The following is a 20,817-nucleotide window of genomic DNA, read 5'->3' as shown; positions in this document are numbered from 1 at the left end:
AAATCCCTTTTCTTCTATCTCTTCCACATCTCACCAGCTGTGCTGAGCCTTCCTCTTTTAACCCCTACCTCTTAGTGTTTTCCTCCAAGCTTTCCTGCAATGCTCACCAACCTGGGCTTTTCTCTTTTCCTCCAACACAGCAATATACTCACAAACTCGATTTGAAATTATATAACATCAATTATATCTTTTGCAATAGAGATCATCTATATCAATTAAAATTAACTTTCCTACCTTCTTGTTAGGTAAAAATAATAGAAAAGATAGTTTAGTTATTCCCTCAGCATCCCCCTTCCACCTCAGAAGAACTAGTATACCTTGTAGAAATATCTTATTTTTTATAATAAAGATACTATTTAATATTTACTTGATTTTATTTTTAAAGACTAAGTTTATTCCCTAATTTGGTTTATTCCCTAATTGGGTCGAATGTGTGCAGTTATATAACTATAACTTTGGTGACACCTATTTCTTTGGACTATCAAAAACATCTGAATCTTATCAACCTAAAAATAATTTATTTATGGAGAGTTGACCAGAATTAGCAATTAGATTGTTCTCATTTTTCTTCTGACATTAGTATTCTAGGCATGAAATGTCATCAGTGATAGGACATGGACTGAAGTCTGGCTAAGTGTTAGTGAGTACAGATGTACATGTCTTTTACATGTAAGCAAAAGATAGCTCTGCCTTAGGGTTTGCAGAAGATTTGGGTGCCCATCCACATCTCTTTACCAGAGAGGTGGACTCATCTCCCAATTGCTATTTGAGTGTTTTCAGCTAAGCCTATTGCCTTTTCTTCCAGGTAGAAAACTGTGGATCCATTCATACTCCTTCTGGGATCAGATGAAGGCTAGACTTCAGCTGAAACCACGTCTTTGTTTATCTTCTTCCTGTGTTCTACCTTCATTTCCTTTAAAAAAAAAAAAATCTCTTGCACAGGTATTGCTTTCTCAATCTCTGTTTCTAGGGAATCTAACCCAAGGTAGGATTTGAGAGCAATTCTCTGAGTTTTCCAGCTTTATCCCTTGTTACCTCATTGCTCCAAGGAACAGATCACTTAGAGCACAATTGAGAAAATTTCCTATCTTTAGACCTTTCTGACTTTATGAAACCTGTAAGAGGTAGAAACATATTCTGTAAGTTTTATTTTATATTTTGGTCAAGTTTCAGGATGATTCAATCACTCTCTTTGTAGAACTCAGTTTTGAGTTCAGTGGGTTCAAATGAACCCAGAGTGAATCCTTTTTTTTTTTTTTACAAATCTTGAGCAAATGAATCACATAGGCAGACCGTTAACATACTAGGGAGAGGGGAGTTGGAGAAATGCAGTTTCTAGGCTTCCATCCTCTGAGATATGGAGAACATAGTAGAGAATGGGAAGGAAGTGACAAAGAGGAAGAAGTGAAGAGAGGAATGCTAGTTGGCAAAGGAACACAAATATTTAGTAAAAGCTTGCTCTCTACTCTGGTAAGTATATCTAACCAAAAATGAATCCATTTTCTTCTAGGAACTAAAAAGAGGGAAGAGTTTGGTATATTAAATATGCCGGATTTAAGTTGGCATTTTTATATCATATCAGCTCTATGGCTTAAACAATGAAATTATTAAGATATAAATAAAAACAAGACCAAAGCTCATTTAAGTCACAAGACTGATTTTTCAGAAAGTAAAGGGAAAATGTACAATTTTATAAAATATTATTAGATTCACTTAGTTTAAAAAAGATGTGGACATTAGAAATAATTCTAATTATTTCTAGTAACTAGAAATAATTAGGTGGCTCTGAGACAGATTTTGAATTTCATCCAGAGGGAGAATTTCATCCAGAGGGAGAATTTTGTGATGAGAAAAACAAATTTAGCTATCAGAGCCATATTGTTGGATGTTAATGGAGTTTAGTACAATTTTTAGAAAATATGAATTCTGAAAACAAAGCAATTGAGAGAGGTAGAAGCATAAAACAAGAAATCTTTTCTTATTAATGAAATAGCATATTTTTAATTTGACACAAGAATTAGCAAAAAACTGAAAATTAAATCTTCCTTCTTCTATTTTACTAAATGTTCATTTAGGAATAATTAATTACTTTTGTAATGATATCACCCAAAGTGCAGGCCTTTCCATGGCACTTTTTTATCATCAGTTCCAAATGCATTGGGACTCTTTAGTTTCTGTGAGCCTTGCATGTTCAGTTATGTAGGTGCATATTTCAAAGTCCAGAATACTGGACATAATTGCTGTCAATGTGAGCCTTCAGTTGCTTGTTTTAATCCACACAGACTTTCCCTTAGTGGAGTAATATGCTCCTCTGCTCTATCAATCCTGTCTTATCTACTCAAGGATGTATTCCCAGAAGTGTCTTTCTTATTTCTAGGAATCAGGTGTCTCTGGATCTGTCTGAAAGTCTCTCCCCTCTGCAGGGACTCTCTCTTTCTCTTTAGTATCCATTTCTCTGTCTCTTTGGTTTCTTTAAAGATTTTATTTATTTATTTTCACAGAGAGAGAGAGAGAGACAGAGTTAGTGAGAGAGAGAGAGAGAGAGAGAGAGAGAGTGAGTGCACAAGCAGGGGGAGCTGCAGGCAGGCAGAGGGCAAGGGAGAAGCAGGCTCTCTGCCAAGCAAGGAGACTGATGTGGGACTGGATCCCAGCACTCTGGGATCATGACCTGAGCAGAAGGCAGCTGCTTAATGGACTGAGCCACCCAGGTGCCCTTGTCTCTTTGATTTCTTAAACTTATCTCCTCTGTGCCATTTTTGGATTTCACCTCTTCTCCTCCACATTTAGGCTGGTTTGTTGGGCATCTTTTAATTTTTTTTTTAATAATTCTGCTTGATATGACTGAATAGGGCTTGAGATACAAACAAATGAAAATGAGAATAAAGAAAATGACCATTTCTGATCTTCCCTAGGCTCAAACATCAATGAGAAAATTATTTAGAGCTTTTACACTGGGTAAGAGTGGGGAAAAAAAGATGGTTTTTGTAGATTGAAAATCCTACCTAAGAGAATTCGGATTTAGGAGAATCCCTGTTGAGTCAGACAGGTTTCTTACTCCCAGGTGTAGTCAAAGGTCCTGCAAATTTGACAGACAAATTCGACAGACTTAGAAAAATATGGAAGGAAGCATTGTGTGAATGAAGGCTGGTAGAGTTTTAACTTGGAAAGAATGAAATTTCTGGCACCCCATCCTTCCCATATTCGGGAAGAAGGAGGTGGGTGAGCAGAGACCTGATTGAGATTACTGCTGTCTGATGCTTTAGAGGCCCTACCTAGAAATTAAATCTTATTATTGAAAAATCAAATTTACAATTTTTGCATTTTGATGACTGAAATTTATAGCATTATTTTGCCTGTCCTGATTGGGTGTGACTAAGTGCTATGAAAAGTGATGCAGTAGGAGAAAAACTCCTGCATGGCAACTCTCTTTTCAGTCTAATATGATTATTCAAACTTTTTTTTTTTTAAAGATTTTATTTATTTACTTGAGAGAGAGACAGTGAGAGAGAGCATGAACGAGGAGAAGGTCAGAGAGAGAAGCAGACTCCCCATAGAGCTGGGAGCCTGATGCGGGACTTGATCCCAGGACTCCAGGATCATGACCTGAGCCGAAGGCAGTCGTCCAACCAACTGAGCCACCCAGGTGTCCCATGATTATTCAAACTTTTTAAACTAAGGCATATTTAGGACTGAAATACAGCAGCAAGACAAAACAGGAAAGAATAGATTTTTATTCATTCCTTACTACTCACAAACTGAGAAGAAGTCAGCAAAGATCTTCTTTCTGGTGGGAACTACATTGTGAAGAGAGAAGGGCCAAGAACAGAATTTAATAATAACATGCAGTCTATCCTGGAGGTAAAAGTCTTGGTCTTCTTGCACCGGGAGGCACAAATAATAGTATATCTATGATATCTACAATAAAATTCTTAGACATACAAAGAGAAAAAGTAGCATAATTGTTGTGGGATAGAAAAATGTTAATAAGTTGATTTGTAGTAAACTCATAAGAAATTAGGTAATAAATAAATCTAAGTCTTTGTATTATACACCAAAGTTCCTTTCTAAGGGGTGTAAGATTGAATATGAGGTAGAAACAAGGGAAAGAGAAAGAAATATGAATGAATATATGTCTAATCTTAGGGTGACAAAAGCATTTCTAAGCATAAAACAATGGAAGACATCATAAAGACAGATGCAATAGATGGAAATAACTCTTCTATATAACATATAGAATGTATATATTTGATATAAATTGTTTTTATCATAAATAATATAAAGAATAGACATTCCTAATATATAATCTGCTCCTATGACTAAGTTATATTAAAAAGCCCAATAGAAAAATAAGTAAATGAAAAAGTAAAAGTGGATATAAGGAGAATTTTTTTTTATTAATACATAATGTATTATTTGTCCCAGGGGTATAGGTCTGTAAATCATCAGTCTTACAGAATTCATAGCACTCACCATAGCACATACTCTCCCCAATATCCATAACCCAGCCACCCTGTCCCTCCTCCCCACCCCCCAGCAACACTCAGTTTGTTTCCTGAGATTAAAAATCTCTTATGGTTTGTCTCCCTCCCGATTGCAACTCGTTTCATGTTTTTTCCCTTCCTACCCCCCATGACCCCCTGTCCTGCCTCTCAAATTCCTCATATCAGAGAGATCATATGATAATTGTCTCTGATTGACTGATATAAGGAGGATTTTAACATGAGTAGTAATAATGTATAAATTAATAAAATAATATATTTTATTTGTCGGATTAAATCATCAGGATTTAAAAGAATGATACTCAGTGTTGGCAAAAGCACAGTGCCAGGGATGCTTAATTGGGAGCATGATTTGGGACAAATATATTGTTCTTAGGGACTGTGTCTCTATTAACCAGTGTAGTTCCTGACATTATCCATGTTTAATATGGATTTGTTGAGTAAATACGTTTTAGAGTATCTCTTTGGCAAAAGTATAGAGGGCCTCGAAGTTTCATTAAAGCTTTCTATTAATTCCAATTTTAGGAGTGTATCTTGATGAAGAAAGAATTTTTGCTGTTGGAACAATTTTTCTCAAACAGAATATAAGGAGTAAGCAAAAGACAAAGATTGTAATTCACAGTGAATTCATACCGTTTGTTAAAGTTATAGAATAAAACTAGTGATGTTGTAGGCAGTGAGTTAGTTAATCATTATTGTGCTGTGTGTGTATTACAACTTAAGGAAATAAATTCAATTGCCTACAGCACTATAGCCTAATAAATATAATTTACTTTACCAAACTTAGTGAGTAAATTCAATTTCTTACAACAAACATGTAAAACCAGATTTACAGTATTTATAGACTCAAGGACAATTATATTCCATAGGTGAGGACAAAGAATCATTAAACTTAAAAGCAGACTATTAAAGAAAATCTCTTTCTGTCCTTCTTGACAAACCATCCAGACAAATTCAATTTTGTGATGACAAGGTACAGAACATGTATAGATCTAATAAAAAGAGGACCTTCAACCCAAGCTGTTAATGCTCTTTTCTTGGCACATTCATGGTATCTAATTTATACAATTCTTCAACCTTTCTACTGATGCCAAAGTGGACTGCCTAGCCCAATATTTTATATTCCCATATGCATACTCTAATGACCTATATAACCTGTGGTCTGAAATTAAGTTGTGAACAAGGCAGAATCAAAATATGAAATTATGATTTTACTAAAGCATAAATTAAGATTTACATGTAAAAATATTTATCATAGCATTATTTGTAATAGTATAATGGAAAATAATTTACAACACCAAAATGAAAAAATGGCTGAATGAAATATGATATGTCCATGATAGAATGCTCTGAGGGCATTAAGATGGTGTTTATAAAATACTTAAAGGCATGAAGAAATGCTATGATATAATGTTAAATGAATAAAACAGTATATAAAATTGCATATGCAATGATCTCAGTTTTGTTGTATATAGATGAGAAACAGGATGCTGATAACACATTAGGTTACTAGGAATGATTATCTCACAGGCGATGTAAATATGGGGGAATCTCTATTTTCTTTTACTTTTTGCGTATTCCAAAATGTGTACAATGAGAGTGTGGTATTGTTAGAATAATAACTTTATTAATGTTCTTTAAAACTTCAAAATAATGAGTTTATCTTAGATGTATAAATTAGGACAACGTGAACAAAAGATGTTAAAATAGGAGCTCTAAAATAAGTATGAACAATAATGATTTTTTTATTAAAATTGAAAATAGGATACAAGAAACAGTATGTATTAATAATAGCTGCTGCATTATCACTTATATATCAAAGAGATGTCTGTTATTGACATAAAAGATCATTTATCTATTTACATAACAATCTTCTCCATTTTGCCTTCCAGAATTCAAATTATTTCTGCCTAAGGCACTATACAGAATTTAAGTCACTCACTGTCTGATAAAATAGTTGAACTCTAGCTAAGGTGCATAAGCTTTTTAAGGTATAGATTCATACCTAAGTATTCTTATAGGTTTGAATCTATAAAATAAGGATGTAACATTTACATCAACAGGCCATATTTTTATACACATAAAATGTGCAAATCACAGAGTTGTGGGTTAGAAAGGGGGAGGACAGGATTAAGAAAAGTGCAGCTTGCCTCTAGAAAATGAGTCTAGGTGGGAAGACATGCTCAGTAGCAGGATGAAGCATATAATGTAGCAGAAATGTTACAGAAACTTCATATATGGGGGCCTTAAATTTTTTTTTAAATTTCTATTTTCTATTTTTTTACTTGAATATAGTTAACATAAAGTAATATATTAGTTTCAGGTATATGCTATGGCTTAATATTTCTGTACATTTCTCAGTGTTCATTGTAAGTGTACTATTGATTCCCTCTATTTTACCCATTCCCCAACCCACCCCCTTCTGACAACCACAAGTTTGTTCTCTGTATTAAAGAGTTTCTTTTTTGTTTTTTCTTTCATTCCTTGTTCATTTATTTTGTTTTTTTAAACACCACATATGAGCTAAATAATAGAGCACTTATCTTCCTCTGACTGACTTATTTCACTTAGCATAATACTTTGTAGCTCCATAGTGTTGCAAATGGCGAGATTTCATTCTTTTTGATGGCTGGGTAATATTCCATCACATATATAACATATCTTCTTTATCCATTCATCAATCAATGGACATTTGTGCTCTTCCCTTAATTTGGCTATTGTTGACAGTGCTGCTATAAACATTGGGGTGCATGTGCCCCTTTGAATCAGCATTTTTGTATCCTTTGGATAAATACCTAATAGTGCAATTGCTAGATCGTAGGGTAGTTCTATTTTCAACTTTTTGAGGAATCTCCATACTGTTTTCCAGAGTGGCTGCACCAGTTTGCCTTCCCACCAACAGTGTAAGAGGGTTCCCCATTCTCCCCATTCTCACCAACATCTGTTGTTTCCTGAGTTGTTAATTTTAGCCATCCTGACAGGTGTGTGGTGGTATCTTACTATAGTTTTGATTTGTATTTCCTAAATGAGTGATGTTGAGCATTTTTCATGTGTCTTTTAGCCATTTGTATGTCTTCTTCTTTTTTTTTTTTAATATTTTATTTATTTATTTGGCAGAAAGAGAGATCACAAGTAGGCAGGCAGGCAGAGAGATAGAGATAGAGAGAGAGAGAGAGAGGAGGAAGCAGACTCCCTGCTGAGCAGAAAACCCAATGTGGGGCTTGATTCCCAGGACCCTGAGATCATGACCCGAGGTGAAGGCAGAGGCCTAACCCACTGAGCCATTTGTCTTCTTTGGAGAAATGTCTAATCATGTTTTTTGCCCATGTAACTGGATTATTTATTTTTTGGGTGTTGATTTTGATGAGTTCTTTATAGATTCTGGATACTAGCCCTTTATCTAATATGTCATTTGCAAATATCTTCTCCCCTTTCAGTTGCCTTTTAGTTTTATTGATAGTTTCCTTTGCTGTGCAGAAGCTTTTTATCTTGATGAAGTCCCAATATTTCAGTTTTGCTTTTTTACCCTTGTCTCTGGAGACTTGTCTAGTAAGAAGTTGCTTCACTTGAGGTCAAAGAGATTGCCGCCTGTGTCCTTCTCTAGTATTTTTGATGGTTTCCTATCTTACATTTAGATCTTTCATCCATTTTGAATTTATTTTTGTGTATGGTGTAAGAAAGTGGTCCAGTTTCATTCTTCTGCATGTGGTTGTCCAGTTTTCCCAACCCATTTATTGAAGAGACTGTCCCCCCACCCCCATTGGATAGTCATTCCTCCTCTGTTGAAGATTAGTTGGCCATATAGTTGTGGGTCCATTTCTGGGTTCTCTCGTTCTGTTCCATTCATCTAAATGTGTCTGTTTTTGTGCCAGTACCTGCTTGTCTTGAAGATTACAGCTTTGTAATGGAGATTGAAGTCTGGGATTATGATGGCTCCCTCTTCGCTTTTCTTTTTCAACATGACTTTGACTATTTGGAGTCTTTTCTCGTACCACACAAATTTTAGGATTGTTTGTTATAGCTCTGTGAAAAATGCTGATGTTATTTTGATTGAGATTGCACTGAATGTGTAGATTGCTTTGGGTAGTATAGGGATCTTAACAATATTTGTTCTTCCAATCTGTGAGCATGGAATGTTTTTCCATTTCTCTGTGTCTTCAATTTCTCCCATAAGTGTTCTATAGTTTTCAGCATACAAATCTTTTACCTCTTTGGTTAGGTTTATTTCCAGGTATCTTATGGTTTTTGGTACAACTATAAATGGGATCAATTCCTTGATTTCTCTTTCTGCTGCTTCATATTTGCTGTATAAAAATGCAACAGATTTCTGTACATTGACTTTATAGTCTGTGATTTTGCTGAATTTATGTATCAGTTCTAGCAATTTTTTGGTAGAGTCTTTTGGGTTTTTAATGTAGAGTATCATGTTGTCTGTGAAGAGTGAAAGTTTGACATCTTCCTTGTTGATTTGGATGCCTTTCATTTCTTTTTGTTGTCTCATTGCTGAGTCTGGGACTTCCAGTACTATGTTTAACAACAGTGATGAGAGTGGATATCCCTGTTTTATTCCTGACCTTGGGGGAAAAACTCTCAGGTTTTCCCCATTGAGAATGATATTTACTGTGGGTGTTTCCTATATGGCCTTTATGATATTGAGGCATGTTCCCTGTACCCGGACATGGTGGAGGGTTTTTATCAAGAAAGGATGCTGTATTTTGTCAAATGCTTTTTCTGTACCTATGGAGAGGATCATATGGTTCTTGTCCATTCTTTTATTAAAGTGGTGTATCATGTTGATTGATTTGTGGATATTGAGCCACCCCTATAGCCCCAGAATAAATCCCACTTGATCATGGTGAATAATCCTTTTAATGTACTGTTGAATCCGATGAGCTAGTATGTTGTTGAAAATTTTTGCTTTCATGTTCATCAGGGATATTGGTCTGTAATTCTTTTTGTAGTGGGGTTTTTGTCTGGTTGGAATCAAGGTAATGCTTGCCCCATAGAATGAGTTTGAAAGTTTTCCTTCCCTTTCTGTTTTTTTGAAATAACTTTGAAAGAATGGGTATTAATTCTTATTTAAATGTTTGATAGAATTCCCCTGTGAAGCCATCTGGTCCTGGACTCAACATTTGTTGGGAGATTTTTGATCACTGATTCCATTTCTTTGCTGATTATGAGTCTTTGTTGGTTTTCTATTTCTTCCTGTTTCAGTTTTGGTAGTTTATATGTTTCTAGGAATTTATCTATTTCTTCTGTATTGCCTAATTTGTTGGCATATAATTGCTCATAATGCTCTTTTATGATTATATTTCTGCAGTGTTGATTATGATATCTGCTCTTTTATTCACAATTTTATTTGTTTGGGTCCTTTCTCTTTTCTTTTGGTTAAGTCTGGCTAGGGGGATTATCAATTTTGGTAATTGTTTCAAAGAACCATCTCCTTAATTTTTTTTTAATTTCTGTAATATTTATTTTTGCTCTGATCTCAACTATTTTACTTCTGCTGATTTTAGGCTTTATTTGCTGTTCTTTTTTGAGCCTTTAGGTGTAGCTTTGCAGCTTCTCTTGCTTCTTGAGATAGGCCTGTACTCAAAATACTACCGTCTAATGACTGCCTTTGCTGCATTGTTGGGAGTTTTTTTTATTAGTGATTCAATTTCATGACTGCTAATTGGTCTGCTCAGATTTCTATTTCTTCCTGATTCAGTTTTAGGATGTTATATGTTTCTAGAATTTATCCATTTCTTCTAGGTTGTCCAACTTGTTGGCATATACATTTTTATAATCCTTTGTGTTTTGATGGTGTCAGTTTTTGGTTCTCTTTCATTTCTGACATTATTTGTTTGAATTTTCTCTCTTTTTTCTTGATGAACCTGGCTAACAGTTTATCAATTTTGTTTATCTTTTCAAGGACTAGCTCTTGGTTTCATTGATCTTTTCTGTTGTTTTTAAAGTCTCTATTTCATTTATTTCTGCTCTGATCTTTCTTAATTCCTCATTCTGCTAACTTTGGGCTTTCTTTATTCTTTTTCTAGTTTCTTTAGGTATAAAGTTATATTGTTTATTTGGGATTTTTCTTGTTTCTTGATATAGCCCTGCATTGCTATAAATTTTCCTTTTAGAAGTGCTTTTGTTGCATCCCAAGGTTTTGGACTATTGTGTTTATATTTTCATTTGTCTCCATGAATTTTTAAATTTCCTTTTTGTTTTTTTAGTTGCCCCATTCATTGCTTAATAGCATGTCATTTAACCTCCATGTATTTACGTACTTTCCAGATTTTTCCTTGTGGCTGATATCTGGTTTCCTAGTATTGTAGGCAGAAAAGGTGCATTGTATGATTTCAGTCTTCTTAAATTTACTGAGTGTTTTGTGGCCTAATATATTACCTATTCTTGAGAGTGTTCCATGTGCACTTGAAATGAATGTATATTCTGCTGTTTTAGGATGGAATAGTCTGAATATTTCTTTTAAATCCATCTGGTCCAGTATGGTATCCAAAGCCACTCTTTCCTTGTTGATCTTCTGTTTGGATGATATGCCCATTGACGTACATGGAGTGTTAAAATACCTTACTACTTTTGAATTATTATTGATTATTTCCTTTATGTTTGTTATTAGCTGTTTTATGTATTTGGGTATTCCCATATTAGTTGTGTAAATATATATAATTGTTCTATCTTCTTGTTGGATTGTTTCCTTTTTGATTATATAGTGTCCTCCTTTATTTCTTGTTATAGTCTTTGTTTTAAAATCTATTTTATCCAATGTAAGTTATGCTACCCTGGCTTTCTTTTCACTTCAGTCTGCATGGTAAATGCTTTTCCATCCCTTTGCTTTTTTTTTTTTTTAAAGATTTTATTTATTTATTTGACAGAGAGGGAGATCACAAGTAGTCAGAGAGGCAGGCGGGGGCGGGGGGGAGCAGGCTCCCCACTGAGCAGAGAGCCCCATGCGGGGCTCGATCCCAGGACCCTGAGATCATGACCTGAGCCGAAGGCAGAGGCTTTTACCCACTGAGCCACCCAGGCATTCCCCCATCCCTTTGCTTTTAATCTGCATGTGTCTGTAACCTGAAATGAGTCTCTTGTGGGCAGCATATAAATGGGTCTTGCTTTTTTTATCTATTCTGTTACCTCATATGTTTTGTTTGGATCATTTAATCCATTTACATTCAAAATAATTATTGTTAGGTATGTATTTATTGCCATTTTGTTACTTGTTTTATGATTGTGTTTTGTAGTTCTTCTCTGCTTCTTTCTTCTCTTGCTCTCTTCTCTCACAGTTTGCTGGCTTTCTTTAGTGATATAATTGGATTCTTTTCTCTTTATTATTTGCATAATGATTAACATTTTTTGGTTTTTTGATAACCATTAGATTTGCATATATTATTTTATGAACATAGCAGTCTATATTAAATTAATGGTCACTTAAGTTTGAACCCATTCTAAAAGGATTACATTTTTACTCCTTCCTCTCCACATTTTTGGCATATGCTTTTATATGCTTTTATTCTGTGAATTCCTTGACTAATTTTAATATATAATCTTACTACTTTTGTACTTTCTACTTTTCTTACTCATGCTTATGGTCTTTCCTTTTCACTCAGAGTCCCCTTTAACATTTTTGCGAGGCTGTTTTAGTGCTCATGAATTCCTTTAATGTTTGCTAACTGGGAAGCTCTCTCTCCTATTCTGAATGATAACCTTGCTTGATAAAGTATTCTTGATTGGAGAGGGTCCTCTCCACCCCCCGCCGGGTACTTTGAATTTATCATGCCACTACCTTTTTGGCCTGTAAAGTTTCTGGTGAAAAATCTGCTGATCGTCTTTTGGTGTTTCACTTATATGCAACTGTTTTCTTTTGTCTTGCTGCTTTTAAAGTTCTTTATCAATACTGATTGCTATTTTAATTATTATGTGTCTTGGTGTCACCTCCTTGGGTTGATTTTGTGGTGCGCTGTCAGTCCATTTTGGGTGTTGCTATGATAATCTAGTGTGAGAAAATAAAGGCCTAAAGAAGCAGAGTATACAGAGGGGAAAAGAGGAAAGCACAGAGTGTTGTTTTTTTTTTTTTAAGATTTTATTTATTTATTTGACAGACAGAGATCACAAGTAAGCAGAGAAGCAGGCAGAGAGAGAGGAGGAAGCAGAGAGCCTGATGCAGGGCTCGATCCCAGGACCATGGGATCATGACCTGAGCTGAAGGCAGAGGCTTTAACCCACTGAGCCACCCAGGTGCCCAAAGCACAGAGTTTTAAGATACACATGATGTACTTGGTGGGAAGAAAAGTAAGGGAAGAAATAGGAGAAAGAGGCTCAGGGCCACTAGAGCCAGAGGAGACAAGAATCTCACTAACAAACCTAAGTTTAATATTGACAAATGCTTGAATCAATGTTGTGAGATTTGGCAATGGTACTACTTGCGATTTTTAAGAAAATTTCAGTAAAGTGGTGTAAATAGAAAGTATACTGGGATGAAGATTGAAATGAACAATGAAGGATTGTGGAATTGAAAGAGAATTACTTTTATGAGTATTCACAGGAATGAAAAGGAAAAAGGTAGAAGGACAGAGTTGAGGAACAATTTATTTAGAATTGGAGAATCTTTAGCATATATATGAAGGAAAAAAGCAACAGAGAAGAACCGGATTGAAGCTCATGATAAAAGAGAATTTATGAAGCAAGTTCCAGAAGTCAAATGAGATCAAAATTAACAGAGTGAAAGGCCAGCCATAGAAAGGAGTAACCTCATTTATTATTTTAAGACAAAGGGGAAAGAATAGATAATTAATAAAATCTAAAGACTTTTTTAGGTTAAAAGAGAAAAAGATAAAAAAAACAAAAAGAAAAAGATTAAGAGGTCTTATAGCAGAAAGCCTTTGTCATTTAAGTGCAGTACTTATTATAAGCTGAGTAAAGGGAACAGTATTGAAAAGGAATAGATGCTTTAGAGATCAGTTAGAGATAGGAAGTTTACGAGGGGAAAAATTGATGAAAGAGGAGATAAATACTTCAGAAATTAAGGCAAAGTTTGAAAATTGTGAACAGAAAGTATATCTGTTAATACTTCTAGATCTTACCCATACCAGCCTTTAACAGAGTTCTTGTCATCATCCTGAAACAAAAAATGCCAAGTACACTAATAACCAGCTGTTTATCAGGAGTGTGTGGATGTCTTTGCTTATACATGGTTTCCAAAGCATCTTTTTATTTTATGTTTTGTTCATCTCTAGTTTTGGTTATCCTGCCAGTCTCTGTGCCAGGCATTTTTGTTGGTTGGACTTCCAGATGCATTCAGGCGAACATGAAAATCTGAGTTTGTCAGGAAGATTGGGGAAACCTCTTCCCATGAAATCAGTGTTTTGTTTTTTTTTTCCCCTAAAGTCAAAATTACCTCTCTTCCTGGTACACCCATGCTTTTAATGTATTTTTCCATTAATTATCTGAAAAAGAAGTTGAAAATTGCCACACAGAGGACACTGCAATGTATATTATCACTTAAATCTTTCCCTGTTTTTTTTTTTTTTCTGAATTTCATGTTACCTTTTATTTTTCAGGCACTTGTTTTTGTAGGAAACAGAAATATTGCTGATGGCTTCATCATTTTGTGTGGTGCCATCACAAATGATATCTAATCTCTCTAATTTGACTGCTAATCCTGTTTCTCATAGATCCTTATATGTCATTCAAGGTTGGGGATATGAATTTTGCCTACTACCTTAACCACAGATCTTCTTGACCTCTCAAGGACAAATTCCTTGTAGTCTCCAAAACCCAAATTCTATTTTATAGAGATGTTGGTTTCGGTGTGATGACATTCTCTACACCTTCTGCAAGGAAAATTTTTATGTATCATTCAAAACATGGTTCAAGAATCTTCTCTGTACCTTCCTTCTGATTTCCAACATCTACCCACACTAATCAAAGTCAATTTTTCTTTTCTTTGAACTAGTACTGATTATTTTGTATGCCCTAGTTTAGCACTTCCTGAACTTCACTGTAATTATTCATTTAATATTTGGATCCTCAATAGGTAACAAGGTCTTTGAGAGCAAAGGTGGTATTTTACAAATCTTTAGATCTCTAATGTTTAACATTTAGTAGGTACTCTATTAGTGTTTCTTTTATCTGAATGAATACTGTAGCATTCTCTTAAGAATGAAAACAGGTCTTTCAAGATATTTCGTGAAAAAAACATTGTGGTCTCAAAAAAGTTTGTGAGATATTGAATACTCCTCCCTTTAGGGATTAGTATGTTAAAGAGTCTGAGAACTCTTACAGAAAAATACTTAATTTTACTTAACTGTTTCCCAAACTTTTTGACCAGGTAATACCTAATAGAATCTCAGAGAACCAGAGCAGGGATAGCGAACATTTTTGATAAAGGGCCAGGTAGTGAGTATTTTATTCTTTGCAGAACATGCAGTCTTTGTTGCAACCATGTAACTGTTCTTGTAGCAGAGTTGTTTGGGGAAAGCAGCTACAGACAATCCATAAACAAGTGAGCATGGATATATTCCAATAGAACTGTATTTACAAAAACAGGATTTAGCTCATGGGTTGTAGATTGCCTACCTCTGAATTAGAGTTTTAAGAACACACATTGGAGAGTACCAAGTTAGCTCTGAGGCACATAAATAGCAAAGTCATTCTTAACCAATTTTCAAATTTCTTAACTTAAAACATAACATTTAATAGTTCTGAAAAGTTCTTAAACTTAACAGTACTGTCCTTCAGCCAGCACCTATTTTCTGAGCTTGCCCTGCTTATTCCTACAAAATTATATTATCCAGCCAGGTAAGGGCTTATCAAGGCTAAGCAAAGGTCATATTTCCAGTGAAATTAATTTCCTCAGAACTTTGTCCCCTGAGAGTTATGTTACTGTCCTTTCTAAGATGGAAATTAAAAATCTTTATGAATAAACTAGGGCTAATGTTCTAAACAGATCTCAGGATGGTTCTCTTCCTTCTAAGTAACACATATATGATATCAGAGGAATTTTTAGAGATAAGGCCTTAGGCAAGGGCTTCACACATTGGAATGATTTCAGTTTCTGGTAAAACAAGATGAAAAGAAATCCTAGTGCAGAAAAAGATTTTGGGTAGATGGAGCAATTTTGTCAAAGCAAAGCACCTAGTATTACATCTACAGCGATTAAACATTGACCCAGTCAAGAGGAAGGAAGGTCTCTAGTTACAGCACATATCAAATTAACTTGCCCAAACTAAAATGAGTATTTCAATTATATTTACTGATTTGTTGTCCTAATTGCCAGCTAAATCACTTTGCTTTTCTTCTTGGTTGCATAACCTTAAAATATTTATAGTCTGTTATTTAGGAGCAGGGTAAATTACTATTTAGTTGAGGTCTACATACTTAGTGTATTTAATCTGTAAATCAGTGATAAAAATCAATACCTCTGTTTTTCTAAATACTTTTCAGCTTTCCTTTGAATCTTTTCATTTAATCTACATTTTGCTACACTGAGATTCCCCCAATTAAATGTATCATTCCAAGGTTAAACAAAGAGAGACCATTATTTTTATGGGCTTATGATATGTTATTTGTTTATTTGGGTTCCAAATAGCTATGGCCTTTGCTTCATTGCTCTCTCTCACTGCAGATTTATCTAATTTGATGTCCCAAACCATCTCTGAATCTCATGATTGATTTAAAGCAGGTTTCTCTCTGCTTTAAAAATTAGTGAATATGTTGCTGAAGGGGAACTCAGAAATACTGTGTTTCCACATTTTGTGATCCCTATCTGTTATCTGTGCTTTTAAACAGTTATTTTCTTCCCACAATTCTACTTTTTCTTAGGGCTTGCCTATTTCTTCCTATTGGCATGTCCTTCGTTCAATTACGCCATCAACTTCCCTTCTTGGGACCTGCCTGAGACAGGGTGGTGGGTAATATAGACAAACTCTAAGTGCATTCATGGCCATCAGGAAGAAAGCAAGCACACAGAATAAGAGGCAGTCTGAACTGTCCTTCAGTGTAGTGATATCACCACTTGTGAAAAAGTGATTATATCCATGTCTCACATGCTGACTAATCATATTTTTCTTCTTCCTCTTATGAATGTTGAGAGTTCAAAACTTTTCACTTCACCAGTCTGGCACCTCCTCGTGGGGATGGGAGTGAAAAGCTTAACTTTTATAGAAAGTGAGGAAAGAGCAGTGATTTCATTCCAATGGAAGACTGTGCTTCTTTCTGGGTTTTTGCCTTGGCACCTCTGTGATTCCCTGATTGTCTTCTGTAGTATTTGCATTGAAATCAGTTTTTAGATCTGTGACCCAACAGCTTATCCACTTCATATTTATCTAAAACAGAACTATGAAGTGGTGAGAGCTCCCTAAATAGGTCAACAGTTTGGGGCCAAGTTCTTGATTTTCTGAGCTTCAGTTTTTCATTTGTAACACCGTCTCTAACTTTCTGTCGGGACTCTAGAACAGTTGTTCCCCTTACGTCACATTCTACTTTCTTGGTAAATGTGATATTTGCCACATTTCCCTCCCACTTTAGACTCAACCAAATGCTTTTTATTTTCATGACTTAGCTTATAGTTTTCATTGCTGTTTTTTAAAACATCTTGTTGACATGAGACATCATTAAGATGGTGACATAGGTTGTTCTTGACTTCGGCTCCCCTCACAAGATGATCAGTTAGTAACTCTCCATAGACATGACACCACTGTGAAAATCCCAGAACCCAAGGTTGAGACTGAAACACCATTGTGAATTACAGGGACTGAGAAGGACTGTGTTGAGAAGGTTAAGAGGAATGGCTTCATCTCAACCACATTGCTCCTCCTCCACCTCAACATAGCATTGAACCAAGAGTGTCCCCTATGGCATCTCTCATGGGAAAAAAGAGAGCCGAAGGTGGAATAAAAACTTTCTCAGTGCTGCATTATGCTTTTTAGGAGGCCCACTCAGATGTCTTCTCATGAGGATCACTGGGGGAATCTGCAAAGCTTGACTATTCAGGATCATTTAGAGACAGAAAAATGGGTGCTGGTTAAAGCAAACAGCAGTCAGATCTCAGTGAACTGCATTTCTGCTTGTAGTGGCACCCAAGCAGAGATCCCAGTCTTCAGCTCTGACCATTTGCAGAGCCAAGTTGGTGGCCTTGTCTAGCTAGGGAGCTCAGTTGGCAATTCTGTCTGATTTCAATCCCTAGCCCATAGGCCATACTAGTTATGGAACCTATTTTATGGCCCTGCCTGACAGGGGAGCAAATTGGTAGCCCTGTCCAATTGCTGAGCATAGCTTCCAGTCTTGTTCCTTTGAGAAAACTGGCCACAGATGCCTGGCAGTTGTGGAAGACATGCTATAGTTCACCTAGGCAGAGAACCAAGCCAGTAGCCCTGTCCAGCTGATGAGCATAGCCTCTGGCCTTACGTAACCAGGGAGCCAGAACAATGAACCTGAGCAGCCTTAAAGCTCAGTCTGCATTTGCCAGCCATGAAGTCCAGCCTGCAAACACACCTAGCAGCTGAGCCCAGCCTATGGCCCTGCTCAGTTGCTAAACACAGAGTGTGGCCAAGCGCAGTCAGGAAGCCCAGTGAATGACCCTTCCTAACTGAGGGGCATAGCCTGCAGCCCCACCTAACCAAGGAGCCTGGTTAGCTCAATCACAGAGGCTAGGCTCTAGGCTAGTCTCACTGCAGGGTACAGATGGAAGCCCCGTGGCCAGTGAGCTCCCTGAACTGTGACCTCACCCCAAAACAGAGCACAACCAACAGCCTATACAATTGCAAAGCCCAGTGTATAGACTTGCCCATCTTCAGGGCATAGTCTGCAGCCCTGCTTGAATAAGGAGTCTAGCCAGTGGCACCATCTGGTCAGGGAACAGAAGCTTGAGACCAGACTTGACCAGGGACAGTTAAGGAGTACAGCCTATAGCCCTGCCTACATACACATTTGACTGTATAAAACTCAATGGTAAAGGTAAATATATACTCAAATTCATATTCCCTAATAATGTAATGGTGTATATAAGTCACTTATAACTCCAGTTTAAAAAGTTAAAAAACAAACGTATTAAAAATAATTATAACTACAATATTTTATTATTAGATACACAATATAAAATATAAATTATAACATTAATAATGTAAAATGTGTGTAGGAGGAAAAGTATAAATGAAATTATAAATGAAAGAGGAAACATTACAACCATAGTAATACAAAGCATTAGAAACTACTATGAACAATTATATGCCAACAAATTGGATAAACTAGAAGAAATGGATTAATTCCTAGAAACAATTACCAATACTGAATTACAAAGAAATAAAAAAATCTGAATAGACCAATAGCAAATAAGGAGATTAAATCAGTAATCAAAAGTCTCCCAACAAAGAACAACCCAGGACCTGATGAATTTACTGGCAAATTCTACCAACATTTATAGAAGAATTAATCCCAATCCTTCTTAAATTATTCTAAAACACAGAAGAGGAGGGAACACTCCTAAGCTCATTTTATGAGGCCTGCATTATACTGATAGCAAGGCCAGAAACTACAAGAAAAAGAAACTACTCCGGTATCCCTGATGAATATAGATATGAACATTCTCAACAAAATAGTACAGAACATTACAAGGATCATATATCATGATCAAATGAGATTCATTCCTGGTATGCAAGAACGGCTGGTTCAACATATGCAAACCAAAAGCGTGATATATCACATTAATAAAATGAAGGATAAAAATCATATGATATCTTAGTAGAGGCAGAAAAAGCAATTGACAAAAATACAACATCCTTTCATGCTAAAAAAAAAAATCTCAAAAAATTGGGTATAGAATGAATGTACCTCCGCATAATAAAGACCACATATTACAAGCCCACAGCTAAATCATATTCAATGGGGAAAGTTTGAAAGCTTTTCCTTCAGAAACAGGAACAACACAAGAGTGCCCACTCTCATTTCTTCTCTTCAGTATAGTACTGGAAGTCCTACCCAGATCAGTCAGGCAAGAAAAAGAAATAAATGGCATCCATATAATGAAGGAAAAAGTAAAATTATCTCTGTTTGCATATGACATGATCCTATGTACAGGAGGCCCTAAAGATACCACAAAAAAAAACTGGTAGAACTAATAAATTCAGTAAAGTCGCAGGATACAATATTCAATTGCATTTCTATACACTAAAAACAAACTATCTGAAAAAGAAGCAAAACAATCCCATTCACGATAGTGTCAAAAAACAACAAAATACTTAGGAAAAAATTTAACCACTTATGCACTGAAAAGCATAAGACCGATGAAGAAAATTAAGGAAGACTCAGATAAATGGAAAAATATCTTGTGTTCATAGAGCCAAGAAATTACTACTATTAACATGTCCATACTACCCAATGCCATCTATAAATTAAATGCAATCCCCATCAGAATTCCAGTGACAGTTTTACAGAAATAGAAAAAACAATTCTAAATTTCATGTGGAACTGAATAACCAAAGAAATTTTGAGAAAGAAGAAAGCTGGAGGCATCATTATATGTCCTCATATCACACTATATTATAAATCTATAATAATTAAAATAAAACAGTATGGTGCTAGAATAAAAACACATACACCAATGGAACAGAATCAAGAGCTCAGAAATAAACCTCTGCATATATGGCCAACTAATATTTGACAAAGAAACCAGAATACTCAATAGAGGAAGGATCATCTCTTCAATAAATGCTTTTAGGAAAATTAGATAACCACATGCAGAAAAATGAACTCAGACCCTTATAGCATTCACAAAGTTAGCTTGAAATGGTTAAAGACTAAAAAGAGCTGAAATTATGAAATTACTAGAAGGAAACATAGGGGAAGAACTTCTTGATATCAGTCTTGGCAATGATTTTTTGGATATGACACCTGTAGCACAAGCTACAGAAGCAAAAATTAAGTGGTACCATATCAAACTACAAAGCTTCTGCACAGCAAAAGCAATAATCAACAAAATAAAAAAACATCGTAAGGAATGGGGGAAAATGTTTGCAACTCATATCTGATAAGGGGTTAATATAAAAATATATAAAGAAACTCATGCAACTCAATAGCAAAAACACAAATAATCTTATTACAAATGGGCAAAGGACCCAAATAGGCTTTTCCCCAAACAAGATGTGCAAATGGACCATAGGTACTTAAAGGGGTGCTCAACATAATTAATCACCAGGGAAACACAAATCAAAACCAAAATGATAATATCATTTCACACCTATTGGAATGGCTAATATGAAAAAGGTAAGAAATAATATGCTGTTCAGGATGCAGAGAAAAGGGAACTTTTGTACAGTGTTTA

This window comes from Mustela nigripes, chromosome 5 (genome assembly GCF_022355385.1).
Source record: "Mustela nigripes isolate SB6536 chromosome 5, MUSNIG.SB6536, whole genome shotgun sequence".
Classification (NCBI taxonomy): Eukaryota; Metazoa; Chordata; class Mammalia; order Carnivora; family Mustelidae; genus Mustela; species Mustela nigripes.
The sequence above is the reverse complement of the archived record's forward strand: the minus strand, read 5'-3'. Positions refer to the sequence as shown.